At 48.8% G+C, this 23,747-nt stretch overlaps 1 protein-coding gene across 1 annotated transcript in view; it reads right to left on the bottom strand.

Annotated features, from left to right (window-relative positions):
• LOC119953062 (monocarboxylate transporter 4-like) overlaps positions 1–15,268 on the bottom strand; it is a 61,290-nt gene extending 46,022 nt beyond the window's left edge. The window contains exon 1 of the mRNA XM_038776874.1: positions 15,185–15,268. The gene's annotated coding sequence lies outside the window, so the exon portion shown is untranslated. The remainder of the gene's footprint in view (positions 1–15,184) is intronic.
• Positions 15,269–23,747: the final 8,479 nt, after the last annotated feature.

The following is a 23,747-nucleotide window of genomic DNA, read 5'->3' as shown; positions in this document are numbered from 1 at the left end:
GTAGGCCTAAACTGGTGAGAAACTCCCAGTTCCAAAAAAGTGACTAAGGGCACGATCCTCCGGTCACACTGCACCGGAAAAGCAGTTCACCACGGCGCAGAACGGTTGGTGAAAGCTGGGAGACTCCATTCCCGGGATCTGCCCGGCTTGCAACACCTCGCGAGATTCAATGCAATCTCGCGAGGTATTGCAAGGGTATTCCACATATTAAATCAAGGCTGTAAGCCTCACTCTAATGTGCAGATTCCTCAGACTTTGGGATTCAATCCCTTCGCTTCAGGGTCCTCGGGCAAGCGCCCTCTGATACTGATCCCCACAAACAGGCAGAAAACCAGGCAGCTGAACGCCCTTTGGGCAGGGCGGTGCCCTGGCACTGTTGATGCCACCTGGATATCCTAGCAGTGCCAGCCTGCCATCTGGCAGTGCCACCTGGGTGTCAACCTGGCACTGCCAAGGTGTCCAGGTGGCACTGCCAGTTGGCAGGGGCACTGCCAAGGTGCCAAGCTGGCATTTTGTGCACATGTGCAATTGGGTGGGGTGGGGTGTGGGTGCTGGGGGACCCTCCCATTATTCCGTTTAGGCTGGGGGGGAGGGGGGGGGGATGTCAGGAATTATTTTCAGGGCCTCGGAAATCAGAATGCCATTTCTCTCGCTACAATAGAGAGTTCCAGCGAGCAGAGCTCCCCCCTGTCAAAAACGAGGCCATGTGTGGCCTCAGCCGCGCGTTCCCCGTTCAAGCCCCTGATTCAGTGCGAGTCTCGTTGAATATCCATGTGTTTCGCGGCACTGCGAGTGCTGGGAAACGTGCGGCTAAACTCGCTCGCGCGGGGACTTTGTTCTCCTTTGGGAATGCCGTAGATAGCACGGTAGCACAGTAGGTAGCACTGTTGCTTCACAGCTCCAAGGTCCCAGGTTCTATTCCCACCTTGGGTCACTTACTGTGTGGAGTCTGCACGTTCTCCCTGTGTCTGCGTGGGTTTCCTCCGGGTGCTCCGCTTCCCACAATTCCCAAAAGACGTGCTGTTAGGTGAATTGGATATTCTGAATTCTCCCTCTGTGTCCCTAACCAGGCACCGGAATGTGGCGACTCGGAGCTTTTCACAGTAACTTCATTGCAGTGTTAATGTAAGCCTACTTGTGACAATAAAGATTATATTATTACGCCCGAAGTGTCCTTGGAGAGCGGTGGGGAATACAAAACTCCCTGAAAAACCCGCCACAAATTAACTTAGAAATCTTTCCAGAGAATTACGCCCTTGGCCTTTATTCAATGCTATAATACTAGGCTAATGAGGAATGCCAGAGAGCACAGATTCAACAACGGTACAGACAGTTATACTTTGAGATTGGGTTAAAAGAAATTAGCATATACCAATCGTTACTAGTTATCTATGTCCAATCATGATTCCACCTGAGGAAGGGGCAGTGCTCTGAAAGCTAGTGCTTCAAAACAAACTTGATGGAGTTTAACCTGGTGTTGTAGACTTCTTCCGGCAATCATGACTTGATTAAGGTTACATCATGCATAGTATATGAGAATAATTAACGAGTTACATCAAAGGTTTGCATGCTTAGTTTAACCATCCAATCATGACAAAGGCACGTATGTTATCTTACAATTAGTGATATCGGTGGTCGGGTATCTGGGGTGTAACTATCAATCACCTTCTTCCCTGCTGTTTAATGGTTCTTCTCGAGGTATGGATGCCACCTGTTACCCCTCCCTGTCTTTATCGACAGACACCCTGGAGCCAGAAAAAATGGTAGACTGTCCCACATTGTTACATAAACCTTGGGTTTTAACACCTGTGGCGTATCTGCCTGGAAGCTAGCCGCCACTGGTAGATTGTGTCCTTGTAGTATCTTTTACCATTGACAGCTTGTTTCTCAGTCAGAACTGAAGATTTTAACTTCTCCAGTAAATAACAGAACTAGAGTTTTTAAACTGGCTGCAGCGTAATATCTAAAGATGCTCAAATTGTCCTCTTCACTTCCATGCCAACTTTCTTGCTGATTTTGCTTCTCCATCTTCAGATGGGTGGCACACTGATTAGCGCTACTGCCTCACAGAGCCAAGGACCTGGGATTGGTTCCGACCGTGGATCATTGTCTGTGTGGACTTTGCACTTTCTCTGCATGTCTGTGTGGATTTCCTCCCACAGTCCAATGGTGAGCAGGTTAGGTGGATTGGTCATGCTAAATTGCCCCTTTGTGTCCAGGGATGTGCAGGTTAGGTTACGTGGAAAGGGTGCTCTTTCAGAAGGTTGGTGTAGACTTGTTGGACCAAATGGCCTCCTTCTGCACTGTAGGGATTCTATGGTTCCCTATTTCTTAACTGAGAGAGATACTTGCTCCAAGGCTTTTGTAAGTTTTGCTAAGTAATATAGTTGGCGCTAACACATCAAAGTTAATACGCCAATCAAATTTCCCTCTTTCTGTGTCAATCTTTTACTCAGGACCAATCACTGATGACTTTTGTGACAATCAGAAACTTTGCACATGGTCATCTCAGGCAAAAACCTTGCCCTACAATTCCATTGGCAGTACTCTTCAACATCAACCCACTGAATCACTTATACCAGCCACTCTAATGTTCACTTCAGCACATCGTGCCAAAGAAAAAATTTAATGCACCTATACTCATTTTCAGTTTTGACTTCATAATTGCTCAATAAATTATTCAGTGAACTTTTAAACTTTGCCAATAACTTTTTTAAAAGTCATCATGCTTTTTTCAGGGTTCAACTTTAGGTCCATAGAGAATTTGTTGCATCTCAGGACTGTCCAGGAGATGCTCAGAAATTCAGGTAATAATGCTTGCAGATAACTAGAGCATTTTCTTCAGCATCAGCTAATGGCACTTAGTATTGTTCTGAAATGGCAGCATGGTGACACAGTGAGTAGCATTGCTTCCTCTCGGCGCCGAGGTCCCAGGTACGAAGTGTGGCCAATGTCAGTTTAGACAATGCAACCTTCGTGGTACTATTGCAACTGCTGTTCAGAGTCTAATATGACAAACTCCAATAAAGAATGTGTGAGTGCGCAATTCTTGTGACCAGCTGGCAACATTTTAACAAATGTTTTATATGATACTGTTTAATTCATCTATGGATTTCATTCAAATCGGGAAGCCCTTTTAAAAAAAAACCCTGAGCACTGAATAGCAAGACCTGTTAAAGAGATTAGGTCCCACCCCTCTCAGGTCCAGCAAGAACCCTGATGCGCCATTGAATTGTGTGGAAAACATAATCCTGGGCAAAATAAATGTCTATGGTGTAATTGAATGGCACATCTGTTTCGCTGCTGGTGCCAACAGGAAACACACTGGTTTTCCCGCCGGTGGGAGCACTTTGTTTTCAATTCGGAGAGTCATGGCCCATAGCTAAAGCATGTACTCATTTAAAAAAATTAAGTAAAATAAGAAATGCAAGCATACCTAAAAAATATCTAAAGTCCTGACATTTCTCAGTTTCATTACATTCATGCTTTTTTCATATAGTGTGGGTGTTAAGAGTGTAATTATTAGGTACTGTGATGGTGTCACATTTTACATAACCTACAGTAGGTAGCAAGATCACCGCATGTCCTGTGCACAAACAGGAAGAAATGCCACGTGTTTGGTGTGTTTGACATCAGTAGATGATGGCAAACTAACAATTGTGGTGCTTTGCTAAGTACAGTAATATTTAAAACCCAAATGTTTCAAGCACATTCTATATTTGATTTGGGATTTTGAATTCAGATTTATTTTTCTTTAATAGATAAATGTGGACTGGATTATATTAAAATGATCACATTCCAATAGCTAAGAGAACAACACTCTACCAGAAGGGTTTAAAGCTCCATTCTCCTCTGAATTCGGGATTTTCTATTTGTTTTCAGTCACTGAAGGCCTTCACACTCATGGCAACATTCCAAAACTTCACTGTTACTGCTAAAGTATCTTCACTTTTACAATAATTTGCTATGTGAGTAGAATATAACAATCATAGCAGATTGCTATTTTAACGTCATCTTCATCCGAGCTAGTGACTTACAAAATATGAGATTTACATTTCCTTCGCACATGTAGCGAAATAGATCATAAAGCTTTGAGCAAAAACCATTTTTAGACAAAACATGTGGAAGTCGGCGATCTAACTTTCAAACCTAAGAATGAACAGCTTCCAACAAATCTACTTTAAATGGGAGAATCCAAAGCCATTATAAAGAAAAATCTCAGCCTATGCTGTTTTATGGCAGTAGCACGTTTCAAGCTTCAGATAATGCTGCTGAAGCACTTCAGTTTTGCTCTTATGGTTTACGACATTATCTCAAGTCACTCAATGCATCAGTGCCATGGAATGTAGAGTGATATATCACCAGTTGTAGGGTTATTTTTGCATATACTTATACTAGTCCTCTACCATTTCCAACTATAAAACTGTTCCTTCCCCAAAGAGCTACTCTGATGTGAGGAGCAATGTGAACCAACAACCCCTGATTTTCCATCCAATCATTTATGTGGTCCGGAAACTGAAGCAAATCTCCAACCGGTGTTCTCTGTGAGCGCTACCCCTTCCTGAAAAATATCTGATCACAAAAATCAGCACTTCAACATTGATTTCATCACATGTTAATGTGGAGTGAACTAACAACCTGCACACTTAATGAGAAGTGCCAACATGAATAAAATGGAGTCAGGCTGGGAGGAAACTCCACGGCAATGCAACAAACCATTTAAGCAACAGGGTTTGGAGCTTCCACTCAGTTGCGCCGACCTGTTTTGGAGTAACCAGATTGAAATTGGCAAAAGCAGATCAAAAGATTGTGGAATTTTCCACGAAAGATCTGTGATCTATTGGACCTATTTTCAAGCGAAGCTTGTCCAATCACAAAGTTGGCTATGTTCCCAGATTGAATGAAACGCCATTGCACGATTTTGATAATTCTCTTCATTTATGAGCCTTCAAGGAAGCTCTAAAAATTAAGGTTTTTTTTGACATAAGGACAGTAATAGACACTTTAAAAAAATATTCGGATCAATTTTATAAATAATAAATAAATAATTTTTTACTTCACCATGGAATTGATTATTGCACATCAATATGACTAGCAAATGGTTTTTGTATTTTTAAAAAACTAATTTTCTATTATTCAGAATTGGATTACTCAGAAGTGGCGGACTAGGCAAGCTGATTAAAATGCTTATTTTTTGTGATAAACCCATTTTCAAATATATTAATCTATGCTCTATGTTTCTGCTCACAGGATATTTGTTACAGCAGACTTCACTTTAAGAAAATCTTTGTTCTAAAGTGTTGCCCAATCCTACTGGTGCAAAGTGCAAGGGTGGCAGAAGAGCAAGCTGAAACCAAGTTTGTCCACATCACCCATTATACTTTTTGTTTAGGTCGCTATATAGTGATCAGGTATGAACCTGGGATCATTTTTCTCTTTCTAATACTTTTAAGACCCGCACGAGACCTACCGTGTTGAAGCACCAGCCTCCCCATGTGTCTTGTTGAACCGCTATGGGGACGGGGTGCCAGAAATTATTGATGATGGAGATCTGTTTAAAGCCGGTCAAATATGGAATCTGCAGAGCAGACCCGGCTGGGATCTGATGGATATTGCAAATATAATTGCTTTGCAATAAACCAAGTTTCCTTCTTACCAACTCAGTTCGGACTCATTTGTGACTTACTAAAAATACTCATTGTTGTAATTCAATGGGAGCATAGGTCTCACCATCTTTAAATATTTAATAGCACATTATGGAAAAGCCAATGAATATTGACCCTTAAATATATTTCACAAACATTTTGTATCTGACGGAATACTGGAGGTTACCGATATAGGGAGGGGCTAGGCCATGGAGGGATTTGAAAACAAGAGCAAGGTGTATAGCAAGATCTGAGCTTTTTGCGCTGTCTGCTGGGGGTGGAAATAAACCCAATTCAATAATGACTGCCTACAGCTGAGCATGTGTTAATCTTACTGCAATACACGAAAGGCGAGAATTTGAAAATCGAGGAAATGGAAGTCAGGTGGCACGGTAGCACAATGGTTAGCACTGTAGCTTCACAGCGCCAGGGTCCCAGGTTCGATTTGGGGCTTCGGTCACTGTCTGTGTGGAGTCTGCACGTTCTTCCTGTGTTTGTGTGAGCTTCCTCCCACAAGTCCCGAAAGGTAATTTGGACATTCTGAATCCTCCCTTTGTGTATCCAAACAGGCAACATGGGGCTTTTCACAGAAACTTCATTGCGGTGTTAATGCAAGTCTACTTGTGACAATAAAGATTATTATTATTGGGTATGCGAGCACAGGGGCGATGGGTGAACGAGATTTAGTGCGAATTACAACACATGTTGTTGGATACCTTTACAGAGAGTGGAACATGATAGGCCAGCTAGGGGTGCATTATTGAACCTAGAGGTAACAAAGGCACGGATCAGGGTTTCAGTAGTATATGATCTTATTGAAACTTACAGGATACTGTGAGGCCTCGATAAGAGTGGATGTGGGAAGGATGTTTCCACATGTAGGAAAAACTAGAACCCAAGGGCACAGTCTCAGACTGATGGGACGTTCCTTTAAAACAGAGATGTGGAGGAATTTCTTCAGCTAGAGGGTGGTGAATCTGTGGAACTCTTTGCTGAAGAAGGCTGTGGAGGCCAAAGACAAGTAGGTTCTTGATTAATAGGGGGATCAGGGGTTATGGGGGGGGGGGGGGGGGGGGGGGGGAAGGCTGGAGAATGGAGATGAGAAAAATATCAGCCATGATTGAGTGGCAGAGCAGATTTGATGGGCCAAATGGCCAGATTATGTTTCTATGAGCTGAGGCAGGGCAGAGTCATGCAATGTTATGGAAGTGACAACATGTGTTGTTTGTTATGGTACAACTATGTGTTTAGAAACTCATTTTGACGTCAGATATGACAACTGATTGTGAAACGTCTGATTCAGGATTCAGCCTCGAGAGAGTTTCCAGGGAGGGAGACAGAATCATTGACACAGGCCATAGTTTCTACTGGGAACTAAAGACAATGGGCGCGATTCTCCGCTCCTGTGAAAAATTGTGAAGGCCATCGTGAACTCAGCCGAGTTTCACGACGGCCTCGGAGCCCGCTCCTCTCGCCGAATTCACCCCCACCTGGGGGCCTAGGAGCGGCGCTCCGTTATTCTCGGCCGCCGGGCCTTGATGGTGGCGTCAAGGCGGCACGCCGAGAATGACGCGACGGCGGCGCCTATGTGACGTCAGCCGCACATGCGCAGGTTGGCCGGCTCCAACCCCCGCATGCGCGGCTGACGTCACGACGACTGACAGCTCAAACCCGCGCATGCGCGGCTGCCGTCTTCCCCTCAGCCGCCCCGCAAGACGTGGCGGCTTGATCTTGCGGGGCGGCAGAGGGGAAATAGTGCGTCCTGTTGAGACGCCGGCCCGACGATCGGTGGGCATCGATCGCGGGCCTGTCCCCTCCTGAGCACAGTCGTGGTGCTCAGTCCCCACCAGGCCCCCTACAAGCACCAAAACGGGCATCTCATGGCAATTTCACGACGGCAGCAACCAGGTGTGGTTGCCGCCGTTGTGAAACGGTCGCGAACGGCAGGCCGTTCGGCCCATCCGGGTCGGAGAATCGCGGGGGACACCAGGGGGTCGTGAAATTAGTCGGGGGGCCCTCCTACGATTCTCCCACCCGGCGTGGGGAGCGGAGAATCGCGCCCAATAGTTTTGACCCGTCAAATATTTAGGTGGAGGAAACTTCCACTCATCCAGCATTGAACATCAGATATGAATGATGTGGAGATATGAAGGCAAACAATTGAAGAACAGGGGAGGAGTTGAAAGAGGTGGTGATGAGATAGAGCTGGGTGTTGTCAGCATACATACAAAAACTGATGCATCGGTAGGGGCTTTTCACAGTGACTTCATTGAAGCCAACTTGTGACAATAAGCGATTATTATTATATTATATGCAACTATTTTCTCATTAGTCTATGCAATTTAATAAATATTAAACATTCATCAGTCACCAGCTTGACATCTGGCATGAGCGCAGGACGTGAATGGGACCAGGGATGTCAGGAGTAGATTGGGGGGGGTGGGGAAGAGACAGTTTGGGCAGGTGTTGGTGCGAGACAATTTGCAATGAGATGTGTTGGGAATCCGTGAAGTGGCTGAGTGAGAGATCACTGTGGGGGTGCGAAGGGATGCCGCAGCACAAATCAGGAACAGACTTGCGCTGGCTACGCAAAGAAGGTCATTTATCTTCTTCCGGCACTATTTCCCTGTCCTCTTCTACAGTAAGCTGGCACTCGCTATTGAAGCCACTGCCTGCCCGGTGGGAGTGGTGACCTTGGTTGATGGACGTCTGCAGGAATGCAGTTAGAGGATGCCATGCCTCTGCTGCAAACCATCCAGTAGTTTGATGAGGGCCCACTCCGGAAATCTTGGTTCTGTATTCCTGGCATCCCCCGATTGGACTTGGGACAAGTGCTGGGGATGAATTTAAAAGGAGCGCCCCACTGATTGCAGAGATTATGTTTTCCCAGAGCAGGCAAATCAGAGGCAAGTCGCCACAAGTGTGTCGTGAATCACATGGGGACAAAATCAATTTGTTAAAGAGGCAGACTATTCACTGAGTTTTCCCACCACGGCATCGGTCGGCTTCTCCCGGTTTTCTCACCGGAACCGACACTTTGAAAGATTCCACCCATCCTGTCACTTTGGTGGAGTAGAAGGAGGGAGCAGAGTTGAAAAAGCAGTGGTATAAGCTGCAACAGCATTAGTAGAGGCAGACTTGTAGAAATGTTGTTTTGGCTGAGTTTTGAGATTGTGTTGTGTGATCCTCAGATTTATGAGCAGCATGTCCTGAAAATAAATCCCAATTTCACAGTTTGTCACACAGTGCAGTGCACAAGTGGGAATCGACTTTTGATCTGAAGTCATCTAATATCCATGCCGTGGCTCAGTGACAACATTCTCAACTCTGGGTCAGAAAGTTATGTGTTCAAGCCCCAATACTAAGGTCTTGATCAAGCTCACCCTTTCTTGCTGTATTGAGGGAGTGCTATATGCTCAAAGGTGCTGGGCACAATTTACCGGCCTCAATGCGCCTGACTCATGACGTGACGTGGCTGGGCGAGATTTACGAGACTCGTTACGCCTCACGAGATCTAGTTAGATCTTGCGAGGCGTCATGATCTGGATCTCGACCTGGCGTGATCCAGATTTGCATATTCAAGTGAGTAGTCTCAGGGGAGTTACCCTAAGGCTGGGTCAAACGGCCTCACCTCGGAGACCCTGCTGTTGTGCCATTTAGCACTGGTCTTCAAAACACGGACCAGGCATGTCGGCACTTTGGGGGTCTCCCAGGTGGTCAGGTCCTGGGCACGGTGGTACCCTGGCACTCCTGATTCCACCTCCGCAGCCTTGGTGCCCAGTCCACTTTTGTAAGTACTTGTAGTAATTCACGCCCACGAGACTGCCACATGAGCGGAGTACAGCATCGCGGAAGGACAGAGCATATTGTGTCCAACCCCCTAATCACATTTAAATGTGTGAAAATGCTGGTTTTCCTTCTAGCACACCTTGTGATCACCACCAGCAAGAGCAGGATGCTAGCCTGGCACCATGGCAGTGCCACTAAGGAACCCTGGAAGTGCCAGGGTGTCCAGATGGCACTTGCAGGAGCACTGCCAGGGTACCAGACTGACAGTGCCAAGGTGCCAAGCTGGCATCTTGGCCGTGCCAGGGATTGGGCCTAGGGGCGCCCTGCCCTTATGAGGTGGGGTGGTTGGGGGAGGGGGGGGGGGGGGGGGGGGTTTGAAGGTGGCCTAATTAGTAAGTTGAGGCGTGGGGAGGGAGGTCTGGAGGCCAAGGTGGGGGATCGAGAAATCAGTGCGCCATTTCCTGCACTGACGAGCTGAGCCCATTAGTCAGGAAATTAGTCCAAGTAACGCCTCGGCGGGACGTTCATCGGCAAGGCCCAGAAAAGAAGCAGAATCTCGTTCAACAGCGTCGTTGTTCTCGGTACTGCCCAAAAAGGGACTCTGTCTTCCTCCCATTTCTTCCCCCATCAATTCGCTCCTGCTGTCTTTTGGATTAGACATTCAACAGAGACCACTCTGATCTCTCAAATAGGTGAAAACCCTACAATGCTATTTCAACAAGAGTATGGGGTTTCTCAGTATATTTGTCAACCAATGCATAAAAACAGATGATCTGGTCATTTACTTTAATACTACGGTGGCATGGTAGTACTTCTTACTTTCTATTGGTGGGGCGCTACTGTGTTCAAATTGGTTTGTATGTTTTATAACTGTGACTACATTTACAAAGTACTTTAATGGCTATAAAGTGCTTTTGGGATGTTTTGGAGGTCATGAGAGGCGCTATATAAATGCCAATATGTTTCTTTATGAGTGGCAATAGAAAAAAGCAAAGCACACTTTGGTACTCCTAGACAGCAAAACATCTCTGGGTCGGGCTGGCATTAGTTAGTCCTGTTTCTGTCTCCGTAATACCTTGCAAGGTACATGTCTTCTCGGGGTAGAATTACCGTTGGTTTTATCAGCAAAATCCGGACTAAAATGGGTGAAGCAGTGCAAAAGATCAGGGAAGGTCAAGTGACATTGACATTCAGAGTGAATCCAGTTTCCGGAATTTTTAATACTGGCTTAAGAATCATTGCGCCCTGTGCATAAAACTGACCACATTGCCACACTGAAATATTGAGAATGGCAAGTTTCCTGTCCAAGGAGCATCTTCAGATTGAGCATATTCTCTTAGGTGCAAGGGTATCATTAGGAACGTTTTAAAACATTTTTTTACATCGTAAAAAAGTCAATTTACCACGAAACTGAAAAATGTACACCAATTTAAACAGTTCAGTGCTTAGGTTATTTTCAGTGATTTGAATCCAGATCCGTGCCCAGCACCGTTCAGGCACCCTGCTCCTGGTGTCCCTCGCAGGTAGTGACCACAAGGTGTGCTCCTATGATAGAAGCAAAACCAGCATTCGCACAAATGTGATTAGGAGGTTGGACACAGTATGCTCTGCCCTTCCGTGATGCTGTACTCCTCTCATGTGGCAGTCTCGTGGGTGTAAATTACTACAAGTATTTACAAAAGTGGACTGGGCACCATGGCTGCGGAGGGGGAAGAAGGATGCTAAACAACAGTTTGTTGAAAACTATCAGACTTGCTGGGACATGGCTGCCAGGGCCAGTAGCAGGTAGTGACTTGGTACCAAGTCCTTGCATCAGGGTGGCCTGGCTCAGACTGTCATTGCTGCAGTCTGTCTTTTAAATGCACCCATTTGTTGCTGCTTACAGGTTCCTGGCTGCTCACACTGCTGAGTGCAGCCTGTGTCCTTTAAATGCTCAGAAGGCCTCTGGTCCACCCGAGGGCCCACCCGGTGAGCCCCTCTGGACATCCACATACCTCAGCTGTATCATCAAGGCCCAAGCTCAATCAGGGGACCAGCAGGTGTTGGCACTCCTCAGAAGCACTGCCCCATTGCAGAGGAATCAGGGGATCAGCAGATCGCACCCCAACCAGAGGACACCTGCTATAGCATGCTCCCTGGTTCTCTGCCCCTCTCAGGACAGAGAGCGAATCAGTGATCACCCACTTCTCTGGATCACCAGCTGCCTCCTCCTGGTGAGCCTGGCAGCGCTGACTGCCTCTGCCACCACCTCCCAGGCAGTGTCCAGGAGGGCACTCTTGAGTCTGGTGTGTTGGTGTGCGTCCATCTTTGGACTCCTGGCCACAGGGGGCAGGTCTTCTGTGAGTCACCTTGGTAGCTACAATGAGTGTGCGTAAGCGGAACGCTTAAAACCTTCTTCAGCTGCCATGTTCTTTGGTGCTAATTCCGGCCCCAGCGGTTAGAATGCCCGCTGGGCCAGGAATTGCTTGGAATTCGCCCCAGCACAGACCTGGCCTGAATGTCCTGAATTGCCCCAGAAATAGTGCCCCCAACGGGAATGTGAAGCGCATGCAACTCAGTACCAAACGGAGAATTTCAAGCTCATTTTCTGTTGTATTCATAAACTGCACCAATTTAGCACCCTTAAATACATCAAGGATTTTTTTAAATTCAAAAAATAAATAAAAATAACTTTCTATTATGCTGACCAATTACAATTCATGGCAGATTTTTAGGCTTATGATTATTCAAATAAATTGCAGCAGAAATTCTTGGCTTTTAACTGTAACCTGATTGGTGCAGCAAAACATTTGCACCCAAAGTAGGAATTCTACTCTTACATTTTTGACTGAATGCAATTGCGTCCTTAGTGTTCCCCTGTACCGGCTTACACAGGTCTGAAGGTAGAAACACACGACCAAGGTTGAGAATGTAAGTTACCCGAACCATCAATAGGGTGGCACAGTGGTTAGCACTGCTGCCTCACAGCGCTCGGGACTTGGGTTCAATTCTGGCCTTGGGCAACTCTCCGTGTGGAGTTTTGCGGTTGTTAGGTGAATTGGACATTCTGAATTCTCCCTCAGTGTACCTGAACGGGCGCCGGTGTGTGGCGACTAGGTGATTTTCACAGTAACTTCATTGCAGTGTTAATGTACGTCTACTTGTAACACTATTAAAGATTATTAGTACACATTCTCGGGCAGCACGGTGGCGCTGTGGTTAGCATTCCTGCATCACGGCACCGAAATCCCGGGTTCGGTCCCGGCTCTGGGTCACTGTCTGAGTGGAGTTTGCACATTCTCCCTGTGTTTGCATGGGTTTCGTCCCCACAACCCAAAGATGCAGAGTAGGTGGATTGGCCACACTAAAATAGCCCCTTAATTGGAAAAAATGAATTGGGTGCTCTAAATTATTTTTAAAATTATTACACATTCTCCCCACGTCAGTGCCACAGGGTGTTCCAGTTACCTCCCACAGTCCAAAGATGTGCAGGTTAGGTGGATTGGCCATGCTAAATTGCCCCTTAGTGTCCAGCGGTGAGGGGGATTTAAGGGGATGGGGGGGGGGGAGTGGGCCTATGTGTGGTACCCTCTCGGAGGGCACTGGTATAGACCAGACAGGCCGAATGGCCTCCTTCTGCACTTGGTATTCGATCACCCTATGCCTCCTGGCAAGACAATGCACCCCTACTCCATTACTGCTGGTTGATCAAACCCAACCCAGGGCAGACTGGAAGAGACTGTTTACACAGCCGGCCCACAAAGATTGTCTTGGTTTTACGTTCGGAATAACCGTCAGCCAATTGGGCTTCGTGATACAAATGTGGCCTGACTGATAAATCCTCTCTTCATTTAGGCTTGATCATCATGCACTGGCCTAACTTTTAAATCTAGAAGTCCCATTGTTCGCATGTTAAAACAGTTCTTCAGCATGAATACCCACCCAGTCTGGTCAAATGATCGCTGGGCTGGGGTGTGCTTTCGCTTCGACCTTTTGGAAGATGCATTTCACTCCCCCCCCCCCCCCCAATCCTTCGTCCATCGGCTCCCGCCAGCACGTCTGCCCCACAGCCAGGCATGTCTGCGAACAGCAGGCAGGGTGACTTTAACACTGGCCTGAGTCATCCCCAGTCCAATTGGGGTGATCTGCATTGATAAAATCTGGAGCTTTTAAAAATAAAATTAAAAAATCGCCATCCCGACAAATACTCGATGGTGGAGTTTTGTTGAATGATGTCCAGTGACCCTTGCTGTTCAGGTATCGGGGGGGAGGAAGAGGAAGAGGAAGGAGCCAAACCATCACCGCCACCGCAGGAGGACGTGAGCTGAGCGAGTGAGGCGGTGGAGGGCGGGCAAAGGGTGCCTGCCATACTGACCGGACTGTGGGAGCAATTGTACCGGATCATGGAGCCCAAAGGGCACGAGTGGAGGCGAGTGGGGTGCCTTCACAACACCCAGTGTTTGGTCGCACTCCCCGCGGTGGGGCTGCAGTGATCATCAATCAGCGTCCAAACCCAAAGGGAACAACATCAATGGACCCCCGCCCCTCCTCCTCCTGCCGTTCTGCTGGGCTGGGCGCACAGCCGGCTGGCTTCAGTCTGGCCAGTCCATTCGGCCCTCAGCGATCACCGCGTCTGTCCCAACAACACTTGATTAACCCAGCCTCTTTCAATCCACTAATGGGGGGGGGGGGGGGGGGGGGGGTGCTTCAACCTTTGCTATTAAAACACACATTCCGTTTTCTGGAGGGAGATATCGATGGGAAAATTCAAACCAGTTTCTCCAGTGCTCCCGAGAACATCATCGTCTCCACACTCAATGTTGGCACTTTGATGTCTACTCGCCCCCGGCCGATGGAGGAGGAAGTACAAGTTTAAATTTAAAAAATTGGGTCGGGTCATTTCAATGAAGCTCCAGCAGTTTATAACATTAATCTTCACGGACCCTCCATGGCAGTAAAACACTCCGGGGCACAGGCATTACAAGTCCTTACTCAAGGGTTTTTTTTTTGTTTTCAACTTGTGGCTAATTCTTTTCCAGTGCGCTCCCCCTCTCATTGTAAAGATGTACCTCCGCGCTGGAAGAGGTAAAATAATCGCAAAGTTTGCCGAGGGAGGGCATGGGTGAGATTCAGGCAGATTCCTCACTCCCTCTGTCCAGCTCCAGCGCCTCTCTCGCCATCACGTCGACCCCGGATAAAGGTGCGGAGTTTCCCCCCCCCCCCACTCCGGTGCAGGCGCTTCGTTGCAAGTGGCAGCCAGACTTCCCATTGATGTCTGCCTCCGGGACGCAGCCCATCGCCATTTGCTGCTGTCGCTGCCGCACGCGTTTTGTGGGCCACTTTCTGTTTCGCTCTTCTCCTCATCCCTTTTGAGAATCGGCCGCTCTCGGGACTCACAGGTCCACCTTTGTAATGTTGGCGCTGAAATACACTCCCAGGGCTCACATTTAGCCTTTCGAGGCTTACTGACTGCGATCATCTCCATCACGGTATCTATCTATCTCATCTGCCAATGGCTGGACACAATGCTGCTCCCAGCAAATTAATGCTAATGGGAGTATTGCTAAAGTGTGACTCCATAAACCTGAACACAAATCTGCAGGTATTACGGTATTTTCATATAAAACGCTAATTTCAAATTCTGAAGAAAATTGCAGAAATTAAGGGCTGCTACGTGATCATCTTCAATATGTCCCATATATATATACAACACTGTTTAATCACAATGTGTTCTTTCCATATAAATAAATTAGTACAGTGTAGGTTCTTACCTCGTTGGAGCAGCACGCTGAGGTTTTATTCAGGATTGATACGTGATGCTCTCCCACGCTCTGCTCTTATTCAGACTGGTGCGTCAGGCAGTGTCCTCAGAAACAGTTCCGCTGGGTCTTAGTGGCCGCCTACATCGATCAGTATGCAGAGGAGGACTGTGTGCGTGACCTCAGCCCCAAAACTTGAGCTGGGGCTCCTTGTCAACTCATTTGAGAAAGTGGGTCTTTCATTAAAGACCTGGAGTTGAACTAAAACTCCTGACAATTAAAACAGTTATTCTTTGTTGGCGGGGTGTGGGTGGCGTGGCGACGCTCTGGCTGAGCCAGCTTTTATTGCCCATCCCTAATTGCCCTTGAGAAAGTGATGGTGGAGGGCAGCACGGTGGCGCAGTGAGTCGCACTGCTGCCTCACGGCATCGAGGTCCCAGGTTCGATCCCGGCTCTGGGTCACTGTCCGTGTGGAGTTTGCACATTCTCCCCTTGTTTGCGTGGGTTTCGTCCCCACAACCCAAAGGGTAGGTGGATTGGCCACGCCAAGTTGCCCCTTAATTGGAAAAAATGAATTGGGTACGCCAAATTTTGAAAAAAGGAAAAAGAAAGAGAAAGTGATGGTGGGCTGACTTCATGAATCGTGTGCTGTTCATGTGTTGCAGGTTCAACTCACATGCTATTAACAAAGGAGCTCCAGGATTTTGATCCAGTGACAAGGATATAGTTCCAAGTCAGGATGGCGTGTGGCTTTAATGGGAACTTACAGGTGGTGGTATTCCCATGCATCTGCTGTCCTTGTCCTTCTAGGTGGTAGTCACAGTTTTGGAATGGGGAGATCCTGGAAAATATTGACCATTTTTCAAATCTTGGAAGTCTCCTCTCCGTGAAGGCAAATATATCGCTTCCATCGCACTAGCTCAGCATTCGGCCAACTGCCAGAAAGAGGACCAAGATCTCAAATCCAAGACTAAAGTCATGGTTTACTGGACAGCAGTGATTCCCCCTGCTCCTATATATTTTGGAGACTTGGATGACCTGAAACAGGCACCTCAAAGTACTGGATAAATAGTATCAGCGGTTCCTTCACAAGATCCTCCAAATCCAGTGGCAAGGAAGGTGGTCTGACAGCAATTTCCCCCCCCCCCCCCCCCCCCCCCCCCCCAAGCCAACTTGCCCAGCATCGAGGCACTAATCACTCTTCTACCTGACAGCACACTCCTGAAGCAACTGCTCTACTCGACCATGACAGGAGACTCCCAGGAACACAGAAGAAATGCTTTAATGATGTCTTCGAAGAAACCCTGAAGAGGTCAAACATACCCAGTGACTTATAGGAGACCCTGGATTGTGACCGACCAAAATGACGAAGGCTCATTTGGAATGGCACCAAACACACCAAGAGGCTTTGTCAGGAGTGCAGTGGTGAAGCCAAGGCATTGGAGAAAGTGCATAAAGATCCAAACAACTCATTCACCCAACCCTTTTAAGCACCACCTGCCCCATATGTGACAGAGTCTGCAGATAATACATTGAACTTATCAGCCAACTGAAAATGAAAATCGCTTAATTGTCACAAGTAGGCTTCAAATTAAGTTACTGTGAAAAGCCCCTAGTTGCCACATTCTGGCGCCTGTTCAGGGAAGCTGGTACGGGAATTGAACCGTGCTGCTGGCCTACCTTGGTCTGCTTTCAAAGCCAGTGATTTAGCCCTGTGCTAAACCGCCCCTATGAATCCATCAAATCAGAGTAGACACAAATCATCCTAGATCCCAAGGGAATGCCTAAGTTTTCTTTTACTCCAAGTGCTTTATATCATATAATAGGTCCTTGTATTAATTGTGAATGTGTTTATTAATAACAAATGCTAGCCATTTGTTTAAATTGGTGCACAAAATCTTCAGAAGGTGCCAGAAAAATGTAGGCCAAGTTTTCACCATCACAACAACCTGCATTTATATACCACATTAATACTGTTGAGTAAGGACTGGAAGGCTGTAAACTATCTAAATGAAAGATGAGGTGCTGGTCCTCCAGCTTCTGCTGAATTTTATTGGAACATTGCAGGTGGCTCAGAATAGGGAGGTCAGAGTGGGAGCAAGGTGGAGAATTAATAGCGCAGGCTACCGGAAGATCAGGATCACACTTGTGGCTGCTAATGTGTAACTCCAAAGCATGCCGTCTGTGCCTACTGGTGTGCCACATATTAAAGGTACCACCCCAGTTTAAGCTAAGTGAGTCTGACTGAGCCAATGCCTTAAGATGCTAAGATTTATAAAGTAAGAATGTATCTTCTGCATAACATCTGCTACTCAGCCAACAACACAAATAACTACCAAGGTCATCATGACCCTCATTATCTATGCTTTTCAGCTTCTTCTAAACTGCAGCTGGGTAAAATATCCCCCCAATGAAGCAAGATATTGACTGACAGTTTATTTGTCAGAGTCAACACGTTCCATCACATTTGCCACTGAACTGCAGTATTGTAAAGACATGTCTTCATTCTTCCTTAATCGTGGTTTCCCACCTACTGTGGTCGATAGGGCTCTCAACCGTGTCCGACCCATCTTCCTCACCTCTGTCCTCACCCCATCTCCTCCCTCCCAAAACCAGGGCAGGGGCTCACCTGTCCTCACTTTTCACCCCACCAGCCTCCACATTCAAAGAATCATCCTCCGGCAACTCCAGCATGATTCCACCACCAAACATATTTTCCCCTCACTCCCCCTGTCAGTATTTTGCAGGGACTGTTCCATCTGGGATACCGTGGTCCACTCCTCCATCATGCCCAACATCTCACCCTCTTCCCATGCAATTGCAGAAGGTGTAACACCTGCCCCATCCCTGCTCACCATCTCAGGCCCTCAACACTTTTTTCAAGTGAGGCCGCACTTCAAGTGCACCTCCTTCAATCTGGTGTATTGCATTTGCTGCTTCCAATGTGGTCTACTCTACAAGGAGCTGGTGTAGCACACTAAATCGCTGGCTTTGAAAGCAGACCAAGGCAGGCCAGCAGCACGGTTCAATTCCCGTCCCAGCCTTCCTGAACAGGCGCTGGAATGTGGCGACTAGGGGCTTTTCGCAATAACTTCATTTGAAGCCTACTTGTGACAATAAGCGATTTTCATTTCATTTCATTTTTCATTGGAGAGACTAAACGCAGACTGGGTAACCACTTTGCAGAACATCTTTGACCCATCCGCAAACAGGACTGATGGAACCATCAATTCTATGGACACGTGCTTGCAGGATTAGAATAGCGGTTTTAATATACTTACAACAGAGCCAGCCTGTTAGTCGTTGAACTTTCGGTGAACTGGCTGGCTGACTCTGTGGCACGGATCTTTATACAGCAGCTCCAGGGGGAGGAGTTCTGGGCGGAGCCAAGGGGGGAGCCCAGTACAAAGTCTCGAGTACTCCCAGAGCTACTCCCCCTGGTGGTCAGGTAGTGCAACTGCACTTACAATATTGGTACATATATATACTGGGAACAGAGTGACATTGGTAACTTATAATACCTTGTGAATCTCATTCACCACATTCACCCCATGTTAAAAAAATCAAGTCCGGCGGGGGGTGGTGGCTCACAGAGTTAGTCTGTCTGGTGGACGAATTGTTCGCTGCGATCTGCGGAGCACCGGGGTTGCAGCCTCTTGCGGTGGCTGGGTGGGTGTTGAGAGCTGGGGTACGATGGCAGACTCCGGTGCGGGTCTCGTCCAAACTTCATACACCTCTGGCTCGACCGGAGACTGGGGGCGGGCTGGTGCTGGCGCGTGGAACCGGTGGGACGAGCTTGCGGAATCTGGGGCGCGAGGGGGCGGCAGCATAGGGAACGGGGTAAGGGGTTCCGCAGTGGGGGTGGGGGGGCTGGATCCAGCGGGTGCCAGGTCCCGAAGGCATACTGTGTCCTGGCGACCGTCCGGGAACTCCACGAATGCGTACTGGGGGTTGGAATGGAGGAGGCACACCTTTTCAAGAAGGGGGTCAGTTTTGTGCGCCCTGACGTGCATCCTCAGGAGAACCGGGCCTGGTGTCCTCAGCCACGCCGGAAGTGAGACCCCCGTGGTAGTGCCCCTAGAAAAAATGAAGAGCCGCTTGTGAGGGGTTTGATTTGTCGCTGTACAGAGGAGGGATCTAATTGCGTGGAGCGCGTCTGGGAGGACTTCTTGCCATTGGGAGACTTGGAGTTTTCTAGACCGGAGGGTCAGTAGGACGGTCTTCCAGACCGTCGCGTTCTCCCTCTCCACCTGCCCGTTCACCCTGGGGTTGTAGCTGGTAGTCCTGCTCGAGGCGATGCCTTTGTCGAGCAGGTACTGCGCAGCTCGTCGCTCATAAAGGACGAACCCCGGTCGCTGTGCACGTAGTTGGGGAAACCGAACAGGGTGAAGACACTATGCAGGGCCCTAATGACTGTGTGGGAGGTCATGTCGGGGCACGGAATGGCAAAAGGGAATCGGGAGAACTCATCTATGATGTTGAGGAAATAAATGTTCTTGTTAGTGGAGGGGAGTGGCCCTTTGAACTCGATCGCAAAGCGTTCAAAGGGCCTAGAAGCCTTGACCAGGTGGGCCCTGTCTGGTCTATAGAAGTTCAGTTTTCACTCTGCACAGATCGGGCAGTCCCTGGTGACCACTTTTACCTCCTCGTTGGAGAAAGGCAGGTTTCGGGCTCTGATGTAGTGGGCGAGCCGGGTGACCCCTGGATGGCAGAGGTCAACGTGGATGGCTTTCAGACGGCTGATCTGCGCGCTGGTGCATGTCCCGCGGGATAGGGCATCTGAGGGCTCGTTGAGCTTCCCCCGGTCGATATTTAATATCGTAACTATAGGTGGAGAGTTCAATCCTGCACCAAAGGATTTTATCGTTTTTTATTTTGCCCCTTTGCGAGTTGTCAAACATAAAGGCAACCGATCGTTGGTCGGTGATGAGGGTGAACCTCCTACCTGCGAGGTAGTGCCTCCAGTGACGAACAGCCTCCACGATGGCTTGTGCTTCCTTCTCGACTGAGGAGTGTCGGAGTTCGGAAGCGGATAGGGTACGGGAGAAAAATGCAACGGGCCTCCCTGCCTGATTTAAAGTGGCTGCTAGAGCTACCTCTGAGGCGTCGCTCTCAACCTGAAAGGTAGTGGATTCATCCGCCGCCCGCATGGCTGCTTTGGCGATGTCCTGCTTGATGCAGCTGAAGGCCTGGCGCGCCTCAGCTGACAGGGGAAATCGTGTGGCCTTAAAGAGTGGGCGGGCTTTGTCCGCATATTGAGGGACCCACTAGGCTTAGTATGAAATGAACCCCAAGCACCGTTTGAGGGCCTTGGGGCAATGAGGGAGGGGGAGTTCTAAGAGGGGGCGCATGCGGTCCGGGTCTGGGCCCAGGACTGTTCTCCACGACGTAGCCGAGGATGGCCAGTCTGTTTGTGCGGAAAACGCATTTCTCCGTGTTATAAGTGAGGTTTAATTTCTGTGCCGTCTGGAGAAAACGGTGGAGGTTGGCGTCGTGGTCCTGCTGGTCATAGCCGCAGATGGTAACATTGTCCAGATACGGAAATGTGGCCCACAGCCCGTACTGGTCTACCATTCGGTCCATTGCTCGTTGGAACACCGAAACCCCGTTAGTGACGCCGAAGGGAACCCGGAGGAAATGGAAGAGGCGGCCATCGGCCTCGAACGCCATGTAGTGGCGGTCCTCCGGGCGGATTGGGAGCTGGTGGTATGCAGACTTCAGATCCACCGTGGAAAATAGCCGATATTGGACGATCTGGTTAACCACGTCTGCAATTCTGGGGAGGGGATACGCGTCTAGGAGCGTAAAGCGATTTATGGTCTGACTATAGTTGACGACCATGCGAAATGTTTCCCCGGTTTTGACGACCACCACCTGAGCTCTCCAGGGACTATTACTGGCCTCTATGATCCCCTCACTGAGCAGCCGTCGGACCTCCGATCGGATAAAGACCCTATCCTGTAGGCTGTATCGCCTGCTGCGAGTAGCTACTGGTTTGCAATCTGGAGTGAGATTGGCGAAGAGAGGAGGGGGGGAGATGCACAGCGTGGCTAGGCTGCAGATAGCAGGGGCCCGCCGAAGCTGAGGGTGAGGCTCTTGAGGTTGCACTGGAAATCCAGGCCAAATAAGAGTTGCGCGCAGAGGTCAGGCAGGACATAAAGTTTAAATTTTGAATAACTAGCGCCTCGAATTGTGAGCGCAGCGACAGTGCGTCCTTGGATTTGGACTGAGTGGGAGCCCGAAGCGAGGGCGATAGTTTGGCTCACAGGAAAAATAGGAAGCGAACAGCGTCTTACCAGCTCTGGGTGTATGAAGCTCTCGGTGCTCCCGGAGTCAAAGAGGCATGGCGTGCTGTACCCGTTGGTCTGGACCTCCGCCATCGAACTTCGTAGGTGTTTGGGGCGGGATTGATCTAGGGTGACCGCGTTGAGTTGCGGGCCGCGTGAAGAGTGCCTGGGAAAGTCGTAGTCTTCCGAGTGGGCATCCGGTCGAGCAGATGCCGGTACGTTCTGGTGAGCTTGATGCAGGATCGCTGCGCTGAGTTGCGGGCCGCGTGATGAGTGCCTGGGGAAGTCGTAGTCTTCAGATGAGCTATCTGAGCATGGAGATGCAGATGGGGCCCGTGGATCGCACGTGGTGAGCAGCGAGGAAGATGGCGTCCAAGATGGCGGCCCCCATGAGTCGCACGTGGCCGGCCGCATGGCGCGGGTTTGTCAAGATGGCGGCCCCCATGGATCGCACGTGGCGGGAGGAGGCGGAGTCGGGGCGTAGGCCGCAGCGTTTCGGGCCCCACGGGCCCGCTGGTGCTGGGAGCGATTTGTTCTCTCTACTGGGGAGTTAGAAACTGGGGCCCTTTTCGTGAGGCACACTCTGGCATAGTGGCCTTTCTCCCCACAGCTGCTGCAGGTCGCGGATCGGGCTGGGCAGTGCTGCCGCGGTGCTGGCTTTGGCCACAGAAATGGCAGGCTGGGGCAGCTGAGTAGCTGGATGGAGCAGCTGAGTAGCTGGCTGGGCCAGCAGAGTAACTGGCTTTGACAGCGCGTTAGCTGGGGGGGCCGTGCGGCACAGGCCTGGGGGGATTGTTGGTCGGGGGTCCACGATGAGGTCGCGGGGTCCGCGGGAAACAAGGTGAGGCTGCGGAAGGAGACTTCCATAGTGGTAGCAGCCTCCACAGTAGTATCTAAGTCCTGGGCCCCCTTTTCTAGCAGTCTTTGGCGCACATAGTTCGATCTAAGGCCCACTAGGAAAACGTCCCGCACAGCAAGCTCCCTATGTTCAGCCGCGGTAACGGCTTGATAATTACAGTCATTAGAGAGATTGTTCAGTTCCCATACAAATTCGGCTAGCGTTTCTGTAGGCCGCTGATGGCGAGTCGTAAACACGTGGCGTGCATAAACCTCGTTAATGGATCTAACGTACATTTTGTCCAATATCGCCAGTGCTGCGGTGTAAGAACCGGCCGGATTTAGCTGTGTGGAGATTCTGTGGCTTAGCCTATACCCTCGCGTGCAGTAGGCTGAGTTTTTGTTCCTCCGTTGTTCCAGCGGTGCTGGCTTCTGCCAGGTAGGCCTTAAAACATCTCAGCCAGTGGGAAAAAATTTCTTTAGCCTCTGCATCCTGCGGGTCGAGTTCTAGGCGTCCGGGCTTGAGGGCTGCTTCCATGATTTACTTCGACTGTTTCATAAGTATATTAAATTGATGGAACCATCAATTCTACGGACACGTGCTTGTAAGATTAGAATAGCGGTTTTAATATACTTACAACAGAGCCAGCCTGTTAGCCGTTGAACTTTCGGTGAACTGGGTGGCTGACTCTGTGGCACGGATCTTTATACAGCAGCTCCAGGGGAGGAGTTCTGGGCAGAGTCAAGAGGTGAGCCCAGTACAAACTCTCGAGTACTCCCAGAGCTACTCCCCCTGGTGGTCAGGTAGTGCAACTGCACTTACACTATCGGTACATATATATACTGGGAACAGAGTGACATTGGTAACTTATAATACCGTGTGAATCTCATTCACCACAAGGACCCAGACCTTCCAGTCACTTGCCATTTCAACTCACTGTCCTACTCTCATGTCCACTTGTCCATCCTTAGCCTGCTGCAATGTTCCAGTGAAGCCCAGCGCAAACTGATGGATCAGCACCTCATCTTCTGATTCGGCACGTTACACTTTCCAGACTTAACATTGAGTTCAACAATTTCGGACTGTGAACACTCTCTTCCACCTTCACCCCATTTTTATTTAAATCAATTTATGTTTATTTTCATTTCTTCCATTGATCTGTTTTTCTCTCACCATTGTTCCCCCCTCCCCCCACTCCACTTGGGCAACTGTTCCTAGTTGCCCTTTGACACACTGCTCAACTTTGTTCTGCCATTCGCACATTTTAATGTGCCCCATCTGCACTCTTCTTAGCCCTAATCACGCCATTTACATTTGTTTTGTCTTCTGTCCTCGACAGCTTTGTCTATCTCCACCTATCGCTAGCTTCCTATCCAGCCCCACCGCTCCACGCCCCCCCACTACAGTATAAATCGGACCCCATTTCCAGTTCTCTCCAGCTTTGAGAAAG

Source organism: Scyliorhinus canicula, chromosome 18, assembly GCF_902713615.1.
Source record: "Scyliorhinus canicula chromosome 18, sScyCan1.1, whole genome shotgun sequence".
In the NCBI taxonomy this organism is placed as follows: domain Eukaryota; kingdom Metazoa; phylum Chordata; class Chondrichthyes; order Carcharhiniformes; family Scyliorhinidae; genus Scyliorhinus; species Scyliorhinus canicula.
Note: the sequence above shows the minus strand (reverse complement) of the source record. Positions and strands in the feature narration are given on the sequence as shown.